The 20,749-nt window shown below is 56.0% G+C and overlaps 1 long non-coding RNA gene across 1 annotated transcript; it reads left to right on the forward strand.

The window, feature by feature from the left end:
- Window positions 1-17,120: 17,120 nt before the first annotated feature.
- On the forward strand, window positions 17,121-20,461 carry LOC140625237 (uncharacterized). The gene is made up of 3 exons (XR_012024602.1): window positions 17,121-19,173; window positions 19,288-19,477; window positions 20,021-20,461. It is a non-coding gene; the product is annotated as an uncharacterized lncRNA (long non-coding RNA).
- Window positions 20,462-20,749: the final 288 nt, after the last annotated feature.

Here is a 20,749-nt window from a genome sequence, read left to right on the forward strand (position 1 = left end):
TCAGGTGGCCCAGCAGTGAGGACAGGCCCAGGCTCCCTCCCAGATGGGCGTCCTTGGGCTGGTCTGAGCCTGGGCCAGAGGGGAAGAGAAACCGGGAACCCAGGCCGAGGCCTGGATGGGGAGATGTGCAGGCAGCTGGCTGGGTACCCAGGGGGTGCCGGCCTGGAGCCCCAGACCCTCGGCCTGGTCCTGCTTGGCCCTCCTGCCTTCTCCCTGCTGCTCTGCCGGGTTTCAGAGCCCTGTGACCGGTCATCAGACTCTGCCAACGGGGTCTGCACCTCCAGCCGCACAGGGGACTCGGCCTTCCAAGACTTAGGGCCTTCCAAGTCTTTTTTTTTTCCTTAAGATTATTTATTTCAGAGAGAGGGCAGGCGTGAGCTGGACCAGATGGGAGGCGGGGAGGAGGGGCAGAGGGAGAGGAAGAAAGACGCTTTAGCCGACTCCGTACTGAGCATAGGGCCTGACGTGAGGCTTGATCCCAAAACCCTGAGATCATAACCTCGGCCGAAACCGAGAGTCGGCCGCTTAACTGACTGAGCCAACCCAGGTGCCCCAGGGTCTTCCAAGGCTTAAGCCAAGTGTGAATCATCTCCCAGAAAGCCTGGGCCCTGGTTTCCCCACTGGGCAAGGACAGAATCATAACTTTTCTCAGGTTCTCAAAGGTGGCCATAACCCCTTCTGCTCTGGGACGTAGCTTCTGGGTCTGTGTCAACCCCCCAACCTGAGGTGCCTAGGATTTCTTTAGGAAGGCCCCTTGGATCAGGCTTCCCTGCTCCTCAAGGGACCTAGGTTGCCCCTTCCTTTGACTCCCACTACGCCAGTCCCTGAAGCCTTGGATGTGCCCTCAGGGAGTCCTTCCTTCCAGGCTGGAGGTCTCAGCTGGCCTGCACCCCCTTCCTTCTTCTGCTGAACCTGCCCTTGATTCTCAGACACACCCCCCTTGGAGCCCTTGGCCCACTGATAAGAGCAGGGCTATTATCTGGGCCCAATTCTGGGGCCAGCTCTCCACACACCCAGGAAGCCCTGCCGTCCCTGGACAGGAGCCAAGGAGTGAGCGCCCACCCAGTAGGGTGCCAAGTCCCCATGGGTCTGGAGCCCCTCTGAGATGTTCCCAGTCCACACCTGGAGCCTGGTGGTGTGGATCGGATCTGGGATGGGGAGCCCGGAAGCAGCCATCCCTTCATCTGCAAACCTTTCCTCCACAGGCCTTCTAGAAGGTCAGGGTGTCGGGCCGGGAAGCACACTGGGCTGGGGGCCACTCTGCTACCAGCTGGTCTGCTACGGGACGGAGTGTCTTCCCTCTGCGTGGCCTCCTCCCTGGTGGTTGGTTGTAGGACCCTAACTCTTTAGAGACGCACGGGGCTCCGGGGTGACCCTCCTCAACCCCCCCAGTTTCACAGGCAGGGACCCGGGAAGGAAGGGCTTGCCCATAATGACATGGTGTCCAAGCCGGGCCGCGCTCCCTCTGTTTGCCAGACTGCCTGGCGCGTTCCTGCTCCGGGGACCGTTCCAGAAGAGCAAGGAGCTGGGCAGCCACCCGGGCCCCGCCTTGCAGCCCCCCATCCTCGGGGCCAGCAGTGCACTGCGGCGCAGGGCCTGGGGAGCGATAAGAGGGCCCGGCGCAGCCCTGCCCGCAGCCCTGCGCCGGGGGTGATAACGGTGCCCGCCGCCCCGCCCGGGGCCTGCCGCTGAGGGGGGTGCTGGGCGCCGGAGGCTCCTCCGCGTGGGGCGGGCTGGGCCTGCCGGGCCCCAGGTGCGCAGCCTGGCACCCAGGGGTGCTCCCCTGGAGCCCCAGCCCGGAGCGCGGGGTGACGGTGTGCAGGGCCCCGGCAGGAGTGCCCCGTCCGGGCCTGTGCCCCAACCCCGAGCTCCCCGCAGGTGCCCCGCTGCCTGGAGATGGGGGAGCAGGCCGCCTCCTGGGGTGGTGGCTGCCCCGTGACACGCGGGCCCGGGGCTGGGGGGGCACCCACCGGGTGGTCCCGGCCCTGGACTCCGCGGGGGGGCTGCCCTACAAGCCATAGGGTGTCCACCACCCAGGGCCCCCCGGGCTGCGTCCGGGTCTCGCAGACCGTCCCACTGGCTGGGGTCAGCCCCCGAGGCCGCCTGAGCGGTGGCGTCAGCGCTGCTGTCGGGCTATGCGGCCTCCTGCCGGCCCCTGGCCCGGGCAGCTGAGCCCCGCGACCTCGGACGAGGATGCTGCTGCTGTGGCTCCCACTGGGCTGGTCCCCTGCTGGGGAGCGGGGGGCATCCTGGGGACCGGCCCCGGGGGGCAGGGGTGGGGCCGGCTCAGCACCCCGCAGGTGCTTGATCCAAGGCGTGACCACGGCCTCCCCAGTGGAGGCTGTAGGAGGCTGGGGGAGGCTGCAGGAGGCTGTGGGAGGCTATAGGATGTGCCGGCCGGGCGGCTGTGGGCTCCCCGCTGGCGGCTGCAGGGGCGTCCGCGGTGCCCCCTGGGGAGCAGCCGGCCTTGGTGTGTCTGGGCCAAAGGAGGGGAGGCCTGCGCGTCTCCAGGGACCGGCAGGATGGCCCCCACGGGCCCTGCCTCCCGTGCTGCGGGGTCTCCCGTTGACGCCACGTTGCTCCTATTCTGTGACCAGTGGCCCAGGAGAAGGAGGCCGAGGACTCAGTCCCCCGCCCCCTGTGGGGCTGCTCAGGGCCACGGCCCGGCCTGGCCTCCTCTCCCGGCAGCCTCTGCACACGGGGCAGGCGGCTCAGTCTGGCTTCAGCCCTCCTCGCTCCTGCTTCTTGCCTTTCCCCTCGTGCCCCTCTCTGCCCTGCCCCCCCTTCACCCCCCTGCCCCCCGCCCCCCCCTTCCTGGACTGCAGCTTCCAGGAACACAGAGCTAACTGTCTGCCAACTGTCAAGTGACACCTTTGCCTGTGATTCTTGGAAGCCCGGCGGGTGGGGAACCCGCAGGCTCTGGGCCCTGCCAGGGGCGGAGCAGCCCGGGGTGGGGGGGCTCGGCAGTGTGGCGGGGGGGCCCCCTCCTCTCCCCAGGCCCGCGCTCTCAGCAGTCCCGCTGTGCAGCTGGAGGCTCCCGGCCCCGAAGGCTCCCTCCTCAACGGCCAGCTTATTTCCCAGAAGAAACCCAAAGCACCAGGTGGGGGGGGGGGCTCTGCAGGGCACCCCCAGGTCGCCTCCTACCTAGAGGCAGGTGAGGCCGGGTTCCAGCCCTCCTCCCTCTGACTCCTCCTGTCACCCCACCTGCACAGCCAGGTGGGTCAGAGGCCTGCATTGTAGAGCGGGAGGCACCCTTCCTTCCAGAGCCCTAGGGCCGTGGCTCCGGTGGGCAAGATCGTGAGGACACCAGGGACAGCGGCGGGCTGACTGCGGGTTGCTCGGCTTGCAGGGTCTCAATCCTTAGACGACTTGCGAGGAAGGTGCTGCTATTACGTCTGTGGACGTGACCCTGGGCCTCAGGCCTCTGTCTTCCTGTCTACAAGGACAGAATTTTCTGGAGGCTCCTTGGGCTACTCTTGCCCTGACCTCCAGTTTATGACGCAGTGACCAGGAAGGAGGGTCCCTGGCGTGGGGACAAACCCTGAGGTGGACAGGGCCCCTGGCAGGGCTTTTTGAACGACACATTAGGGTCCTTTACCTGAAACTCATCTGTCCCCCATTGCAGGGGCTGCATTAGGTCACCAAACAAGGGTCCTGATCCCTGGGCAGGACCGTTGGCCATCTGCTCTGCAAAAATCCCCTGCCCGGTGTTCACTAGATGACTGTTCCTTAGCCACTGACAAGACCCGAAAGGCTGTCCTGCCTGCCCTCTTGCTGTCCGGGCAGTGGGACGATGCAATGGACAGAGCACAGGCTGGGCATCCGGGGGCTGAGTTGGAAAGCAGGCCCTGCTGCTTAGGGTCCTGTGGCCCTGGAAAGCCTCTAGCCTCTCGGAGCCCCTGGTCCTGTATCTGAAGGCACCTCGCGGCGTTGTGGTGATGGTCCCCACCTAGCATAGGCCACAACCCAGCGGCTGTGGGGTTGCTGTCAAGAGAGCAGGAGGAGGGCCTGCTTAGGCTCCAGTATTTGTCTCCATTTCCCCTCCTCGGGCCTCTTTCTCTAGCTTTTTGGGTCATTTGGAAATGACCAGAGCCAAGAATGGACCACCTGTTTCCAAATCCCAGGCAAAGCCTGGGTTGCCTTCCTTGGGTGACTTCTCAGCTCCCTGTCTTCCCCACCAAGTATCTGGTCCCTAGGGGGCGAGCTGGCAGGACTTCGGTTTGGGGCAGGGATGTGGCCCCGTGCTCTCTGCTCCCAGCTGGCACCACCATCCGTCGGTCCGTCTGGGCCCCTGGAGTGGAAGCCCGGGCAAGGTGTCAAGGTCTGGTCCGGCCGGGCTCTCTGATGCTGTAGCAGACACTCGGGCTGCACCCCGTCTTGGCCAGGAGGCTCTGTCTGCCTTGGACACAATTCAGACCAAAGAGCAAAGGAGGTTTGTTCCTAAAGCGGAGACCAGAAGTAGGCACACAGAGGCCTCTTTGCTTTGGAGTTGAAGCTTCTAAAGATTTGTTTTCTTTGAATATCCTGCCACAGGAAAGAGAAGCCAAAAATCAAACATGACTGAGACGTAAATATCAGGTGACTTTAAAGGAACAATTTGTTTAGTTTCCGTCCCACCCTGTTTCTGCTCAGTAGGGTCTCAGGGACTCGTCCCTGGGGTTGGGTGGTGGGTCCGCACCCTCCTGGGTCCACCCGTCCAGCCCCACCGGGAGGTTTCCTCAGTACAGGATCCAGCCAGAGGGCCTGGCCCCGCGCGTGGTCCCAGGGGCGGACCGTGGCCACCCAGCTCAGGAAGCGGAGGCAATTGCCTCCATCCTCCGCCGCGTCGGCACCCTTGGCCATGCCCTCTTCCCTGAAAACGCTCCCTTTATCCTTGACCTCGGGGAGTGGACACACCTGCCTCCTCCCGACTCCGGCTCTGCCTCCCGCTCACCTCTACCAGGCTCTGTCCGGCGCCCCCTCTTGCAGAGCTCACGCCCTTGCCCTCCATAGCCCTGACCCTGCCCGTGCCCCGGCTCCGGCCTTCCTTTCTTTTCCTTTTTCCAGCTTTCCTGGGGGTATATATAGGTGACAGATATGATTATAAGGTATTCAGAGTGTACAACGTGGTAGTTTCTGATCTGCCTGCACTGTAAAAGGATTCTCCCCATTGAACTGGCCTTACTTTTCCGACTGAGTGATCCCGGGGCCTGGGATCGAGTCCCACATGGGGCTCCCTCTGCCTGTGTCTCTGCCTCTCTCTCTGTGTCTCTCATGAATAAACTATTCCGGTCGAATGGTTCCCTTGGGGTCCCACCAGAGGCTCAGGGCCTCTCCATATCCCGGCACAGTGGGCACAGGAGAGAACGGCAAGACGAAGTCAGCCATCGAGGGAGAGGAGCTCTTTGTTAGCCGGAGGGAACAGCTAACTGAGCAGGGTTCCAGGGCCTGGATCCCCGGAGACGGCGTCTGGGTGTCCCCGCCTGTTCCCGAGCCGAATCCAGAGGGTGTCCCATAGCTGGCCTCGAGCAAGAGGGAGCAGAGTGGGAGGAAACCTCTGGGCAGCCTCATTGGCCCTCTTTGCCTCCAGGGTCCCTGTCGGGGGGCGGAGGGAGGGTCCGGGTGAAGGAGCTTCTAGAGGGGAAACCAGCTGAGGGCTTGGCGCTGTCATCCAGGGAAGAGCTGCTAAACAAAACTAACCAAAAAACTGAGGCCAGACCTGGGATAGTGGGACTAAAACTTCATTCATTCAGCAAATACTGAATAACTACAGTGTATTCAGGAGGTCATTTAATGATTTTTTAAAAAAATGTGTTCAGGGCACCCGGGGGGGCTCAGGGGTTGAGCATCTGCCTTCTGCCCAGGACGTGACTCTGGGGTCCCTGGATCGAGTCCCCCGTCGGGCTCCTGCATGGAGCCTGCTTCTCCCTCTGCCTGGGTCTCTGCCTCTGTCTCTCTCTGTCCCTCATGAATAAATTTTAAAAAAAGGAATCACACCCCTTATCTCTTTAGCCCCATTTTGAATCATGAAAGGCCTCCCGGATCCTTCAATTGTGGCCTCAAGGCTGGGTGCAAGGGGGGGGTGACAGAGCGGCTGCCTTCACAGCCTTGGTGGCCTTGAGGCCTCTGTCAGGAGGTGAGGGCACCAGCCAGGCCAGGGGAAGGTGTGTGTATGTGTCCCCTGCGTGCCCGACACCCACTGTCCGGGTCATTCGTTCCCCACCGCAGCCCCGCGGGGAGGTTTGAGTTACCACCATCCCCTCGTGCAGCAGCAGGTGAGGCTGGTGGCAGAGCTGGGCCGAGGCAGGGGGTCCCTGGGCCGAGGCAGGGGGTCCCCTCCGGCTGCCTGCAGACAGTAGCAGGGGGTTAAACCCATTTCTGATTACGCCAGTTGCAAACCCGTTTGTCTTCCCCTAGAAAATCCCACTGTCAGAATTGCTTCTCCCCTCTTTGTTCTGCAGCCTCTGAGTCTCCCAGACTCCCCCGCAGTTAGCAGGTCCTCTCTCGTGTCATCTCTGTGATGAAAGCAGCCTCCTGGATGGGAGAGGATCTAGGGTCCCCAGCCCTCCCGCCACCCCCCTCCCGCTGAGCTGGCTCCAGGGACCTGCTGCTTCCTTTCGCAGCTTCCCTATTTGCTTCCCAACTGTCTGCTTCCCCAGCCTGCTCCCTGCCCCCCACACCACCCTCTGTCTTCTGATTCTAAAATAGGACGGCAGGGGGAAATTATGTGCATTCCCCTATCTGGCCTCAGATCTTAGGCAGGCATTGGAGAGAAATAAAAAGTACTCGATCACCTTCCTGTTTTGACTCCGGCACCAGTAATATTTTTCTGAAAGCCCGCTGCGGGCGTTCAGGGGTCTGCGGGTTAACCGGCCCTCGTCAGGCTAACCCGAGGACCTACGTACCCTACAAATCCTGTTTTGGGGTGAAGCGTCTTTAGACCCCACCTTGAAATACAATCGACTTGGAATTCGAGGGGTGCCTGTTAATTCTTAACAAGTTCAAATCTGCTACGTCTTGGGAGGGATCCCTAACCTTGCTTATTTGGCTGCTCGTCCAGACTTCAGGGTACTGTTCTAGGGAGTAAAGTACCCACGCTGTTCACCACTGCATGCTGTCCTGGGGGCTCAGGCCTGAGCCTCTCTGAACCCCAGCTTTTTCCTATGTGAACCGGGTCAACAGTCCTGGAGTGGCTCTGACCACTTCAGAGGTGGCAGTGAGGTGCCAAGCACAAGGTGTGGACGTACTTTCTATGCTGAAGGTGCAGGGCACCATTAAGAAATTGCGATATGCGTGCCCCCATTGCACCACTTAATTGACCTTTTTTTAAAAAAGATTATTTATTTATTTATGATAGACACAGAGAGAGAGAGAGGCAGAGACACAGGAGGAGGGAGAAGCAGGCTCCATGCAGGGAGCCCGACGCGGGACTTGATCCAGGGACTCCAGGATCGCGCCCTAGGCCAAAGGCAGGTGCCAAACCACTGAACCACCCAGGGATCCCCAACTGACCTGTTTTTAAAGAGTTAAAGCTCCAGTCCCCAAACTTTTTTTAAAAAGATGTTGTTTGTTTATTTGAGAGAGAGAGAGAAAGAGCACAAGCAGGGGGAGAGGGACAAGGAGACTCCCCACGGAGCAGGGAGCCCGACGTGGGGTTGACCCCAGGACCCTGAATTCATGAGCTGAGCCAAAGACATGTCTGAGCCGACTGAGCCCCCCAGGTGCCCTCCAGCGCCCAGCTCCTGAGTTCCGGTTTGGCCAGGCCCCACGGAGCTCAGATGTCCTAAGTTCTGAGCTCACCGACTGGCAGGAGGTACGTGCTCTGACGGTGGCCTGAAGGCAGGACTCCCAGGATGAGCTGACTTCTCATGGCACGGTGAGGCCCTAGCCTTGTCCTCTGCACCCCTCTCCCAGTGGAGCAGTGGGGGACCTGGTCCTTGGCCTCCAGCGGGGAGCCAGTGAGTCCTCCAGGCAGAGGTCCTCCTGCCCACAGCCCCTGCACACCTGCTGCAGTGGGTGTGGCCTTAAGCTGCCCACCTCTTACCTCAGGGTCTCCCAAAGCGTGCTGCCGCGGCCCGCTCGTCTCTCCCCCAGAGGACTTTGGATTTCAATAGGTAAATATTTATTGTAATGGCCATGGGAGAAAAATACATATCTAGCTCAAGAGAAGCCTGCCTTGACCAAGAATAGAAGGATTTGGAGACTGAGTTTTGTTTGTTTTTTTGAGATGGGGTTTTTTATTTTTATTTTTTTATTTTTTTTAAATATTTTATTTATTCATGAGAGACCCAGAGAGAGAGAGAGAGGCAGAGACACAGGCAGAGGGAGAAGCAGGCCCCCTGCGGGGGAGCCCGATGTGGGACTCGATCCTAGGACCCCGGGGGTCACACCCTGGGGCAAAGGCAGATGCTCAACTGCTGAGCTCACTGGATGTCCCAAAGTGGGAGTTTGTATAAATGGGTTATTTAAAAGGAACAAGAGAGGCTGCATATATTAACCTATCATTGTGGGCTCTGTGGGTTTTTTTTCCAATATATATATTTAAATTTAAACTCCATTAATTAGCAGATCATGTATTATTGGCTTCAGAGGTAGAGGTCAGTGACTCATCCGGCTTACATAGCACCAGTGCTCATCCCATCACGTGCCCTCCTTCATGCCCATCACCCCGTGCCCTTTCCCCCCATCCCCCTCCCAGGCTCTGTGTTCTTTAGCAAAGTATATTTTCCCACAAAATGAGGTGGTTTAACATTGATTTGATGGCGCATCCCAAGTGCAAGGTAGAGCAGGTGATGTGCAGGTATGGAAACCCTGTCTCAAGTCGGGGAAATGCTGTTTTCCATGCGATGCTCTCAAGCATCGGGAGGATGTGTCGTCGACCCCTTCCCGGGGCGAGGATGGGCGCAGAGTGGCGGCTGCCCCGTGGCGGGGCGAGGGAGTGAGGGGCCCGACCCAGCGGAGCCAGGGCAGGTGCCGGCGGGCTGGTCCGTGAGCAGGGCCTGGGGCAGAGCGGCCCGCGAGGGTGGTGGGCACGAGGGGGCCGCGGGGCTCCCCGAAGCTGACCCGACGGCGGGTGGGAGGACTGGAGGCCCGGGCGGCTGCACCCGCGCAGGTGCGCCCCACCTGCCGGGCTCCCCCACGCCGTCCTGGGGACGGCACCCGCACACCCCCGGGGGGCTCGGGCGGGGACCTTCCTGCTGGAAGAGCCATCACAGTCCTTGGGCCTGGTGCCTCTGAAAACACTGCCAGCAAGGGCTCTCGCCTGGGGCACGCACGGTGCTCACCTGCCCGATGGCCGCGCCTCGCCCCGCACCTGCCCGGGACGCAGACAGGCTCCCAGAGCCGGGGCCGAGCCCCGAGCGCGGGCGGCCTCGGTCTCCCGGGACGGGGAGCCTGCGCGAGGAGCCCGAGGTGACCGCCCGCGGCCAGCCGCCTGCAGGGAGGTTTGACGGCAACAGGCCACGGAGGGGTCATAACCGAGGGCACGACGCCCCGGCCCGGAGGCACCTGCAGGCGAGGGCAGGGTGTGAGCCACGGCCCCTCTCCTGGGAGGCCGAGGGCACGCCTGTGTGCAAGGCTTACTGCACACCGCGTGCAGGGGCGGGGTAAGGGGCCCCCAGACAGATGAGGGGCGCGAGGCCGGGAAGCGTGGTAACCCCCTGGGCACCGGCTCAGGCCCTCGGCCAGCGCCCGGACCCCCAAAGGGATGCCAAGGGAAGACGGCCCCGGGGCCGGGGAGGCACAGGTTACCCCGGGCCGGGGGAGCAGCTGGAGGAGGAGCAGCGGCCGGTATCCCGACCCGGTGAGGCCGGGGTGCAGGTGCAGCGGCGGGGCACTGGGCGCGGGCGGGAGGCCAGGGGGTTGCGCTTGGTTGGGAGAGAGGGACCTCTGGTACCGGTTAAGAGAAGCCTCCCGAAACCTTCAGTTCCAGAGTTAGCTTTTGGTTTCAGAGATTACTCAACCCTCCTTATTTTTATCTTCAAAAACAAAAAAGTAAAAAAGCTTTTCTTAAGTCAGTTCTCTTCTTTGTAATACCTGGGAGCTAGGATGGGGGGAGCAGCAGGTGCCGCTCCCGGGTCTCCACCGTGCGGGGCCTAGGCCGCTGGGAGCCGCCTGCCCGGGCCGGAATCCCTTGGCCGCCGGCGGAGGCTGCGGGAGTCCTCTCCGTGTCATAACTGGGGAAACCGAGGCACCGAATGCTCAAGTCCCCGGCTCCGGGCCCCTCAGCCAGCAAAGGGCAGAGCTGGGGTGCGACAGGTGCTCCCTCCGGGCCGGGCTCTTCCAGCCCCGAGCACCCAGCATCCCCCCCACGCACAGCCTCGGGCTCCCCCGCTGCCCCTCTTCCCAAGGTCCCCGCAACTTGGAGACGGCTCTTATGGCGACGTAAACGCTTTTTTCTCCTGACTACAGAAGTGGAACATACCTATTTTGGAAAATTTGTAAAGTATAGAAAAGAAGAAAATGGAAGTTCTCGGTAATCCCACAACCCAGAACTAATCACTGGTAACACTTTGGGGAATAGCCTTCCCGTCTTTCCTCCGTCTATCAAGAGGCATATGTAATAAATATCACCACCACACAGGTTTTGTAGTTTTTAAAAAAGAAACCTATTTATTTATTTGTTTGTTTGTTTATATATTTATTTATTTATTTATTTATTTATTTATTTATTCAGAGAGGGTGTGTGCACAGGTGACAGAGCAGGGTTGGGGGAGAGACTCTCCAGCAGACTCCCCACTCTCACAACCCTGAGACCATGGCCTGAGCCAAAATCAAGACTGACTGAGCCACCCAGGCACCCCTTGTTTCATCATTTTTAACAGCTATTTAGAAATATAATTGACTGGGCAGCCCAGGTGGCTCAGCGGTTTAGCGCCTGCCTTTGGCCCAGGGCATGATCCTGGAGTCCCGGGATCGAGTTCTGCGTCGGGCTCCCTGCATGGAGCCTGCGTCCCCCTCTGCCTGTGTCTCTGCCTCTCTCTGTGTGTCTCATGAATAAATAAAATTAAAACAAAAAGAAAGAAATCACTGATGTTTAAGAAAAAAATATAATTGACTAAACTGGACATATTTAAAGTGCACGATCTGGGGCGCCTGAGTGGTGCTGCCGGTTAAGCGTCCGGCTCCTGGTTTCTGCTCAGGTCATGATCTCAGAGTCGTGAGATCAAGCCCCATATCGGGCTCTACGCGCCTCACAGAGTCTGCTTGAGATTCTCTCTCCTCCTCCCTCTGCCCCTCCTGCTTGTGCTTTCTTTCTCTCACTCACTCTTTCTCTTTAAAGTAATAAATTAATAATAATACAATGAACAATCTGGTAAGTTTTGCCACACGCGGAGGTCCGGGAAGCTGCCGCCACAATGAAGACACAGCGCATGTGCAGCGCCCGCCAGCGGTCCCCGAGCCCCTTTGGTAGCCTTGCCTCCCTCCACTCCTACCCCAGGGCTCACATCCTGAACCGGGGAGTCCCGCCCGTGTTGGCAGGAACCCGGCCAGGGCCCCATGTCATCCCTGGCTCTGTTTCACGGTGCTTCAAGGAGCACGAAAGATAAACCTGCGGGTCAAAGGGTGCTCGATCTTGTCAGCTCTGGCCTCTGCTCTTGGGCCAGTGGGCCTGCTCCTGTCCCTCCAGCTCTCGGCCCTCCCCCTCCGTTACTCAGATCTGCCTCCCCCTCCCCCTCCACCCTCCCTGCTCCCTGGACTTGCCTCCCCCCTCCTCGGGTTCTGTGGCCTCTTCTGGGAAGCCGGCAGGCGTCCCTGGTGGCAGGTGCCAGCAGGTCTCTGGCTGCCTGTGCTGGTGGAGCGGGCCCAGGGATGGAGCTGCCCTAGGTGGAGCGGGGCACAGGGATGGAGCTGCCCCAGGTGGAGCGGGGCCCAGGGATGGAGCTGCCCCAGGTGGAGCGGGGCCCAGGGATGGAGCTGCCCGTGCAGGTGCAGGTGCAGGTGGAGCGGGCCCAGGGAGGGAGCTGCCCGATGGCGAGGAGGTGCGGCAGCCTCGCTGGTGGGCCGCCTTTGACAGACATCTCCGTGGCTCTCACCACTCTAGCGCTTCCGTGAGCAGCATTTCCTGAGCGTCACTCAATCTTCTCCCTATGACTCAGGCCAGACTTGCAGCATCGTCCGCTCATGTAAAGTGGCAGGTGCAGCGGGCGGCGTGGGTGGAGGGGGAGACCAACCGAGCTCTTTTCCTGGAACCTGCTTTCTTGCAAAGGCCACATGTGTCCTCTGCTCAGAAGGGGGACAGCCGTCGGGTTTCCGCGCGGCCTATTGGCGGTGGCCCACCCAACACGCCACCGGTTAAGGGTGGGCAGCAGCCCGGGGCTTGCTCGGTCTCCCTCCGGTGAGATGAGCCGCATCTGTGCGTTGTTTCCAGTCCTGGGGCCGCCGTCTCTGCTCGTGCCCCCTGTTCTGACCTTGTAATGACCCGGGTGCAGCAGCCCCAGAAGGGAGCCCCAGCTCGGCGGGCGGGCCTGCGAGGAGCGAAGACAAAGCCTAGAGCGAGCGGGAGCCGGGCCGGCTCCGACGAGGATCTCCGGAGGGAGAGCGCTGACTGCTACAGGGAACACGTCTCCACGTTAAACTGAGAAGCTGGTAATGATGTGCCCGCGTGGGTAAAGGGATTGTAACAAATGCACCACGGGTGGGGGGGGGGGCGCCGGTGGTCTGGGTGCAGTGTGGGACGGCCTGTACCCTCTGCTCTGTAAAGCCGAAACTGCCCTGGAAAATAAAGCCTCTTCGGGGTGCATCGGCCTTGGGCTCAGGTCATGGCCCCAGCGCCCTGGGGTCAAGCTCCGGAGCTCCGCATCACTGGGGTCCCTGCCCAGCAGGGAGCCTTTCTCCTTCTCCCCTGCTCTTGTGCTCTCTCTCTCTCAAACCAATAAATAAAATCTTTTTTTTTTTTAAAGACACTCATAAATAAAGCAAAAAATGTGAAATAAGAGAACATCCTAGCAACACATAAATCAGCGCAGGATTAGGGTCCAGAATACATGAAGAACTGGAAGTAAGTAAGAAGAAAAGACAAGGAACACGCGACCATGTGTTTTGCAAGAGAAAACATCGTCAGCCAACACGGAGAAAGATGTTTAGCTTCCTTAGGAATCAGGAATATGCAACTTGAAGACACCGGGAAATACCACTTTCCAACCACCAGGCAGGCCAAGGGTTTAGCCGTTAGGATGGCCTCGCCACGCGTGCTGCTGCTCTGACTGCTGCGCCAGGACCCAAGGGCCCGTCCCCTGTAGGGCCCCGCATGGCGGGATCGGGGATGGGGCCGCCGCCCTTTGCGCCGTCAAAGAGCCGGTAAGTGAGCCATTTAGCTTTTCAGGGTAAATGGATAAACCGGGTAATACCGTATAATGGGACGGGGAGGGGAAACGAGGAACCCTGGGCCCCGTTCAGCCTCATTCATTAACAAGTGCATGTCAAGAATATGGTAGCGGATGACGTATTCATTTCCTGGGGCCACCATCACAAAGTACCACGGACCAGGTGCCCTCTCACGGTTCTGGAGGCCAGAGGTCCAAGGTCAAGGTGCTGGTGGGGCCGCGCTCGCTCTGAGGGCCCAAGGACGGATGTGTCCCACCGTGATCTCCTGGTTTCTGGTCGCACCTGGGCCAGAACTCCAGTCTGCATGGGACGTTCTCCCCTTATATGTGTCTCTATGTCCAAATGTCCCCCTTTTATAAGGACACCAGTCATGTTGGTGTAGGGCCCACTCCGGTGACCTCTGCAAAGGCCCTATCTCTGTAAAAGATCTTCTACAGATCACATTCTCCGGAGTAGTGAGCACAGGACTCACAGCACTCTTTTTTGGGGGGAGGGGCACAATTCAATCCACACCAAATAAAAAAGTACCAGAACACGTTACAACGAGATGCCCTTTATAAGAAGTTTAGGGATCTTTAAATACCTAAAAGGTCGATGGAGAGGAGGCACCTGGGTGGCTCAGGGGTTGATCTGGTCATGATCCCGTGGATCAAGTCCCCGCAGTGAGCCTGCGTCTCCCTCTGCCTGGGTCTCTGCCTCTCTCTGTGTCTCATGAATAAATAAATACAATTTCAAAAAAAATCTTTAAAAAAAAGGCAGTAATTCATTAATAAGGGCACATTTTAAAAATAGAATCAGAAAAAAAGGACTTGGAGGAGAGCTTAGACAACTCTGCAGGAATTTTGCCCTGGAGGAACCGGGTGGTGTCTGGAGGAAAATGAGGGCAGGTCCCATTGTCGTGCAGGGCTGGGTTCGGGGGTGCAGTGGTTCTGGGCCCGGTTCTCAGCCCGCGGCCGCCAGCTCCGTGTGTCGTGCTTCCCCACCACGGATCGGCCCTCGGCCGGCCTGTCCCTGTCCCAGCAGGACTCGGGGACCGCGCTGCCACCTCCTGACGTCCTCCACTGACCTGCGCCCGCTCGCCCCGCACCGTGACCTGAAACCCGCCTGCGGACGTGTGTGTGATCACATGTGTCTCTTTTACTCTATGACGTGTGTTGGGGTCCTCATGAGCGATGAGCGGGCTGGCACAGACACGGGGGCCACCACGGGGGGGACGGAGCAGCGCACGGATGCCCTCCAGGTTCTGTCCCCGCGCTGTGGTGACAGGCAGCGGCCACCTGCGGTGGGCAGGGCACAACGTACAGGGCTGTCAAGTGACCACGGTGTATGCCTCAAACTAATGCAACGCGTGGCAACTCGACTTCAACAGAAAGTTATTTTGATTTAAAAAATAAAAAATAAATAAATAAACGAGCCTATGGGGGAAGAAAGAACACTGCGCTGTCGGAGGGCCAGCGGCGCCGCGGTCCTCACTTGCTCTCAGGTCGACATTTGCTCGAGTTCTTGACCTTTTCCGAGCCTCATCTGCCAACGGGGCAAATGCCTGCCTGGAAGGGCCGCGCTCGGGTCGGGGGCAAACCAGGACCTGGCCCACGGCAGCTGCTCGGCGATGGGGCCTCCTGTCCCTGTCCTTCCCTGCTCTGTGTCCTGAACAGGCAGGCCTGGGTCCTCTCTGCTCCTCACTGGCCAAGTGCAGACCCCACAGCCACAGGCCGGCCCATGTAGGGCTGCCAGTGTCATCCGTCTGGGACCTGGCTCCCTGAGTTGACTGCAGGGGGGCCGAGCTGCCGTCCTGGAGAGAGTTTTATGGCTCCTGAGTGGTCACCAGGCAGCTGTCACTCAGGCTGTCAGAAGGTGGCCTCAGCTGCCCCCACAGCTGTTATGGAGCCTGGCAATGCAGTGAGCTGCAGATTTTGCTCCCTGCTGTGACCCCAAACCTCGCTGGGGCGATAGGCCAAGTTCCATTTTAACTGTCCATCGAGCTAAGGGAATATCATCCTCCTTGTGTGCCTAATTTTCCTGCTCAGTAAAATGACAGGGTTGGATGAGGCCATCTCTCTAAGTCCCTTCCCACGACGGATTCTGGACTTTTTGTAAGATGTTTGAACCTACAAAGTTAAGCCCAGAGTGACACAGGGGTCCTGTTTTACTTCGCCGAAATCCCAGAGCATCTAGTTCCCCAGCACCTGCAGGAGTCAAATCCAGTAGAAGTGAAAGGAGAGAGAGTCTCCAGTCTCGGCGGCCCTGGCAGGGACAGCGGGGAGCATAGGGTGAGCCCTGGCCCTGGGAGCCGAGACAGGGCTGTGAGGGAGGGCCCGGGGTGGGGGGGGGGGGGTGCCACCACCAGGCTCAACGCACGCAGCCTTTTTCTTCTTTTTTTAAGATTTTATTTATTTATTCATTCATGAACGACAGAGAGAGAGAGAGAGAGGCAGAAGGAGAAGCAGGCCCCATGCAGGGAGCCCGACATGGAACTCGATCCCGGGGCTCCAGGATCATGCCTTGGGCCAAAGGCAGACGCTAAACCACTGAGCCACCTGGGGATCCCCCACACTCAGCCTTAAACTCAGTAACTTCACCTCTGGGAAATGATTCTAAGGAAATGACTGCAAATTTGGACAACAGTATATACATAAGGATGTTTATCACAATATTGTTTAAAATATTGAAGAACTTGGAACAACCTAAATGCTCAGAAATAGAACAACAGTTGAATAAATTGTGGTTATGTCCATATGATTAAAATATCAGGAAGCCATAAGACGTCATGTTATAGGAGATTTCAGAAATACTTAGGATGCATTAAGTGAAAAGGTGGCATATGTAATCATACCTATTGAATGCTGTAAATTATAGACGGACAGAGATGTATATGCATGTATATGTTCAAATGCAGAAGGAGGTCTATCGTGTTATCAAAAGCAGTTGTCTCTGGGTAGTGGGGTTGTAGTAGTTTTTTATTTCATTCTGAGTTTTTTCATGTAATATATGGGATATATTGCATCTTTGTCTCTTTGAACCTTTGTATAAGGTCAAGAATTTTATTTATTTATTTTTAAAGATTTATTTATTTATGATAGACATAGAGAGAGAGAGAGAGGCAGAGACACAGGCAGAGGGAGAAGCAGGCTCCATGCACCAGGAGCCCGACGTGGGACTCGATCCCAGGTCTCCAGGATCGTGCCCTGGGCCAAAGGCAGGCGCCAAACCGCTGAGTCACCTGGGGATCCCAGGTCAAGAATTTTAATAAATATTTGCTTTATATGCAGAAACAACAGAATGTTGTTGATATTTTTATTTTTAATAGTGGCAAATACTTTTAATAGTGGTAAAATGCAACATAAAATTTACCGTCTTAACCACTCCCTCTTTTTTTTAAAGATTCTTAAATTTATTTATTCATGAGAGGCACAGAGAGGCAGAGACACAGGCAGAGGGAGAAGCAGGCTCCAGGCGGGGAGCCTGATGCGGGACTCGATCTCACCCTGAGCCAAAGGCAGACACTCAACCACTGAGCCACCCAGCTGCCTCCCATCTTAACCACTTCTAAAATGTAGAGTTCAGTAGTGTCTTTTGCTGTTGTTATGTTTATTTGTTTATTTTATTTTTTTCATCACAGTTAAGTGTGCTCTTTAATACCCATCATCTATTTCCTCCATCCCCTGTCCCCTCCACCAGGTTCTCTCTGGTAACCATCAGTTTGTTTTCCATAGTTAACAGCCTGTTTCTTGGTTTGTCTCTCTTTTTTCTTTTTTTAAATTTTATTTATGATAGTCACACAGAGAGAGAGAGAGAGAGAGAGAGACAGGCAGTGGGAGAAGCAGGCTCCATGCACCAGGAGCCCGACGTGGGACTCGATCCCGGGTCTCCAGGATCGCGCCCTGGGCCAAAGGCAGGCGCCAAACCGCTGCGCCACCCAGGGATCCCTCTCTTTTTTCTTTTGCTTGTTTGTTTTCCTTCTTAATCTCACACAGGAGTGAGGTCATATGCTTATTTGGCTTTCTCTAACTGATTTATTTCCCTTAGCATTATGCTTTCTAGCCCCATCCATGTCGTTGCAAATGGCAAGATTTTTTTCTTTTTTATGACTGAAAAATATTCCATTGTGATATATACCACATCTTCGATCAGTGGACATCGGCTGCTTCCAAATCTTGGCTATTGTGAATATTGCTGCAATAAACCTAAGGGTGTGTGTATCCCTTTGAATTAGTGTTTTCCTATTTTGGGGGTAAATATCCACCAGTGCTATTCCTGGATTGGAAGGTAGCTCTATTTTTAGTTTTTTAAGGAACCTCCATACTGTTTTCCGCAATGGCTGCACCAATTCGCATTCTCTGCAACGGTGCATGGGGGTTCCATTTTCTCTGCATCCTCACCGACGCTTGTTGTTTCTTGTGTTTTTTTTTATTTTAGCCATTCCGCCAATTGTGGGATGATATCTCATGCATAATTTTGATTTGCATGTCCCTGATGAGTGATGATGAGCATCTTTTCATGTGTCTATTGGCCCTCTGTATGTCTTTTTTGGAGAAATATCTGTTCATGCCTTCTGCCCATTTTTAAATTGGATTATTTGGTTTTATATATATCGATTCTTTATGTATTTCAGATACTAAGTCTTTATCAGGAATAATACTTGCAGGGGCACCTGGGTGGCACAGTCAGTTAGGCAGCCGACTCTTGGTTTTGGCAAAGGTCATGATCTTGGGGTCTTGGGATCAAGCCTCGTATCAAGCCCTGGATCAGGCTCCTTGCTCAGGCAGGAGTCTGCTTGAGGATTCTTTCTCTTCCTTTCCTTGTGCCCTCCCCCAATTTGTGCTCTCTCTCTCTGTAAAATAATTTTTTAAATCTTAAAAAAAAAGAAAGATAGGGGCAGCCCGGGTGGCTCAGCGGTTTAGCACCACCTTCAGCTCAGGGCACGATCCTAGAGACCTAGGATCGAGTCCCACGTTGGGCTCCCTGCACGGAGCCTGCTTCTCCCTCTGCCTGTGTCTCTGCCTCTCGTGCTCTCTCTCTCTCTCTGTGTCTCTCACGAACAAATAAATAAAATCTTTAAAAGAAAAAAAATCTTAAAAAAAAAGAAAGATAAAAGATATTCACAAATATCTTCTCCCATTCCATAGGCTGCCTTTTAGTTTTGTTAATTGTTTCCTTCATTGTGCAGAAACTTTTTATTTTGATGTAGTCCCTATAGTTTATTTTTGCTTTTATTTCCCTTGCCTCAGGATAGATGTCTAGAAAAATGTTGCTACAACTGATATCAGAGAAATTACTGCTTGTGCTCTCTTCAAGGATTATTATGGTTTCAGAGCTCACATTTAGGTCTTTAATCCATTTTGAGTTCATTTTTGTGTGTGGTGTAAGAAACATGGTCCGGTTCCTTTCCTTGCATGTGCTGTCCGGTTTTCCCAGCACCACTTGTTGAAGAGACTGTATTTTCCCATTGGATAGTCATTCCTCCTTTGTGGAAGATTAACTGACCATATAATTGTGGGTTTAATTCTAATTTTCTGATCTGTGCATTGATTTTATTGATCTGTGCATCTATTGTTATGCCAGTGCCGTACTGTTTTAATTACTACCGTCTTGTAATATAGCTAGAAATCTGGAATTGTGATGCCTCCAGTTTTGTTTTTCTTTTTCAAGATTGCTTTGGCAATTCAACGTCTTTGTGGTTCCAGAGAAGTTTTAGGATTGTTTGTTCAGTTCAGTGACATGATGCATATTCACATGGTCGTGTAACCAATCTCTAGAACCCTTTCATCTTGAAGCCCTGTACCCATTGAATAAGAACACTCCATTCCCACCCCTGACAACCACCGTTGTACCCTCCGTCTAGGACTTTGGCTCTTCCAGGTACCTGATGTAAGTGGACGCGTACAGTATTGGCCTTTTCCCGACTGGAGTATTTCACTTCGCGTAATGTCTTCCAGGTTCATCTTTGTCGTAGCGTGTATCATAATTTACTTCCCTTTTCAGGCTGAATGATATTCCGCTGTATGCGTATGCCACATTTGGTTTATCCATTTGTGTCGAAGTGGACACTTGAGTTGCTTCCCCCTTTTGGTTCTTGTGAATCTTACTGCTGTGAACATGGGTCTCCGCATATCTCTTCGAGATGCCAGTTCTTTTGGAAACATACCCAGAAATGGAATTGCTGGGTCATATGGTAAGTTTAATGTTCCGAGGAACCACCGTACTGTTTGCCGTAGCAGCTGCACCATTTTACATTCCGCCAGCGGTACACGAGGGGCTCAGTTTCTCTCCACGCTCTGGCACATGTTATTTTCCTGGTTTTTGATAGTAGCCAAAAAATGTCATTTCTAAAGAGGACAGGCCACGCTGAAATCTTACCTTTACCTTCTGAGTTCCCGATGCTGATTCCCGGGCTGCACACAAAGGGGATACACAGAGGCTCACTACAAGCCCCAGCGTCCAGCTCCCCTGCAGCTTATAGACCAGCCAGGAGACCCGTCTTGGCTGTGAGCCATCACTCGGGATGCCACTGGAGGGACCTGGCTGTGTGCCCTAAACTCATTTCAAAGTAGGGGCATTCAGGATGTCCTCATGCCAGAGCTGAGGCTGCAGAGCAGGGTTATAACCCTTTCTGTACGTGAGGGCTGTAGAGGGCAGAGGTCAGGCCTGACCTGGCAGGTGCAGCATGATTAAACATGGTACGCCTCTTATTTCCTTACGTGTGGCATCACTCCAGGAGGATCCCATGCCTAGCCGTATGTCCTTCTGGCCTGACGTCTGGCATGGAGCAAAAGAAGTGGAGCTGGGTTGCCTGCAGCTGCTCCCAAAGGCAGTGCACGGAAAAAAAAAGGTCCTCAACCAAACTGAGGCATCAGCAGGGACCTGTTTTGGGCTCTGAAGAGGGTCAAATAAGTCAGAAACGGGCAGCAGAGCAGCGGGCAGGAAGCAGCAACGGCAGCCCCGTGCATCCCCGCACCTGTGAGATGGCCTCCCAGACGACTACTGCCCCAGTAAAGTGGAGCATCACAGAATTTTCTGTTTTTGCCTTGAAATAGCTAGAGGCAGAGGGATGGCCTAGTTGACCTTCGGAGGGCCCAACCAGCAGCACAAGGATGTCACCTGATATCTCACTTTTATGCTGGTATCAAATAAATATTTATGTATTTTATGTGTATTATTTATGACGGTCCTATTTCAGTTTCCGTGCATGGCATCTGTGTCTGAGGACAGAGTGTCCTTGGAACTTTCACGTTAGGGATTGTTAGCATCAGTGGCTCCCATCGCTTTTCCTGGCTCCTGACCTTGGGCTGGTAATTTGTGGTGACGGGGAGAAGACACAGTGAGGGGCAGGCCATCGTCAAGCACCCCGAGACAACTGCAGGGTGGCTCTTTCTCACGGCGAGGAAATTGCTGTCCATTTCAGCTTGTGGAAACCCAGCGTCACCCCCGGTGACTCTCATCAGAC

Source organism: Canis lupus, chromosome 35 (genome assembly GCF_048164855.1).
Source record: "Canis lupus baileyi chromosome 35, mCanLup2.hap1, whole genome shotgun sequence".
NCBI classification, from domain to species: Eukaryota; Metazoa; Chordata; class Mammalia; order Carnivora; family Canidae; genus Canis; species Canis lupus.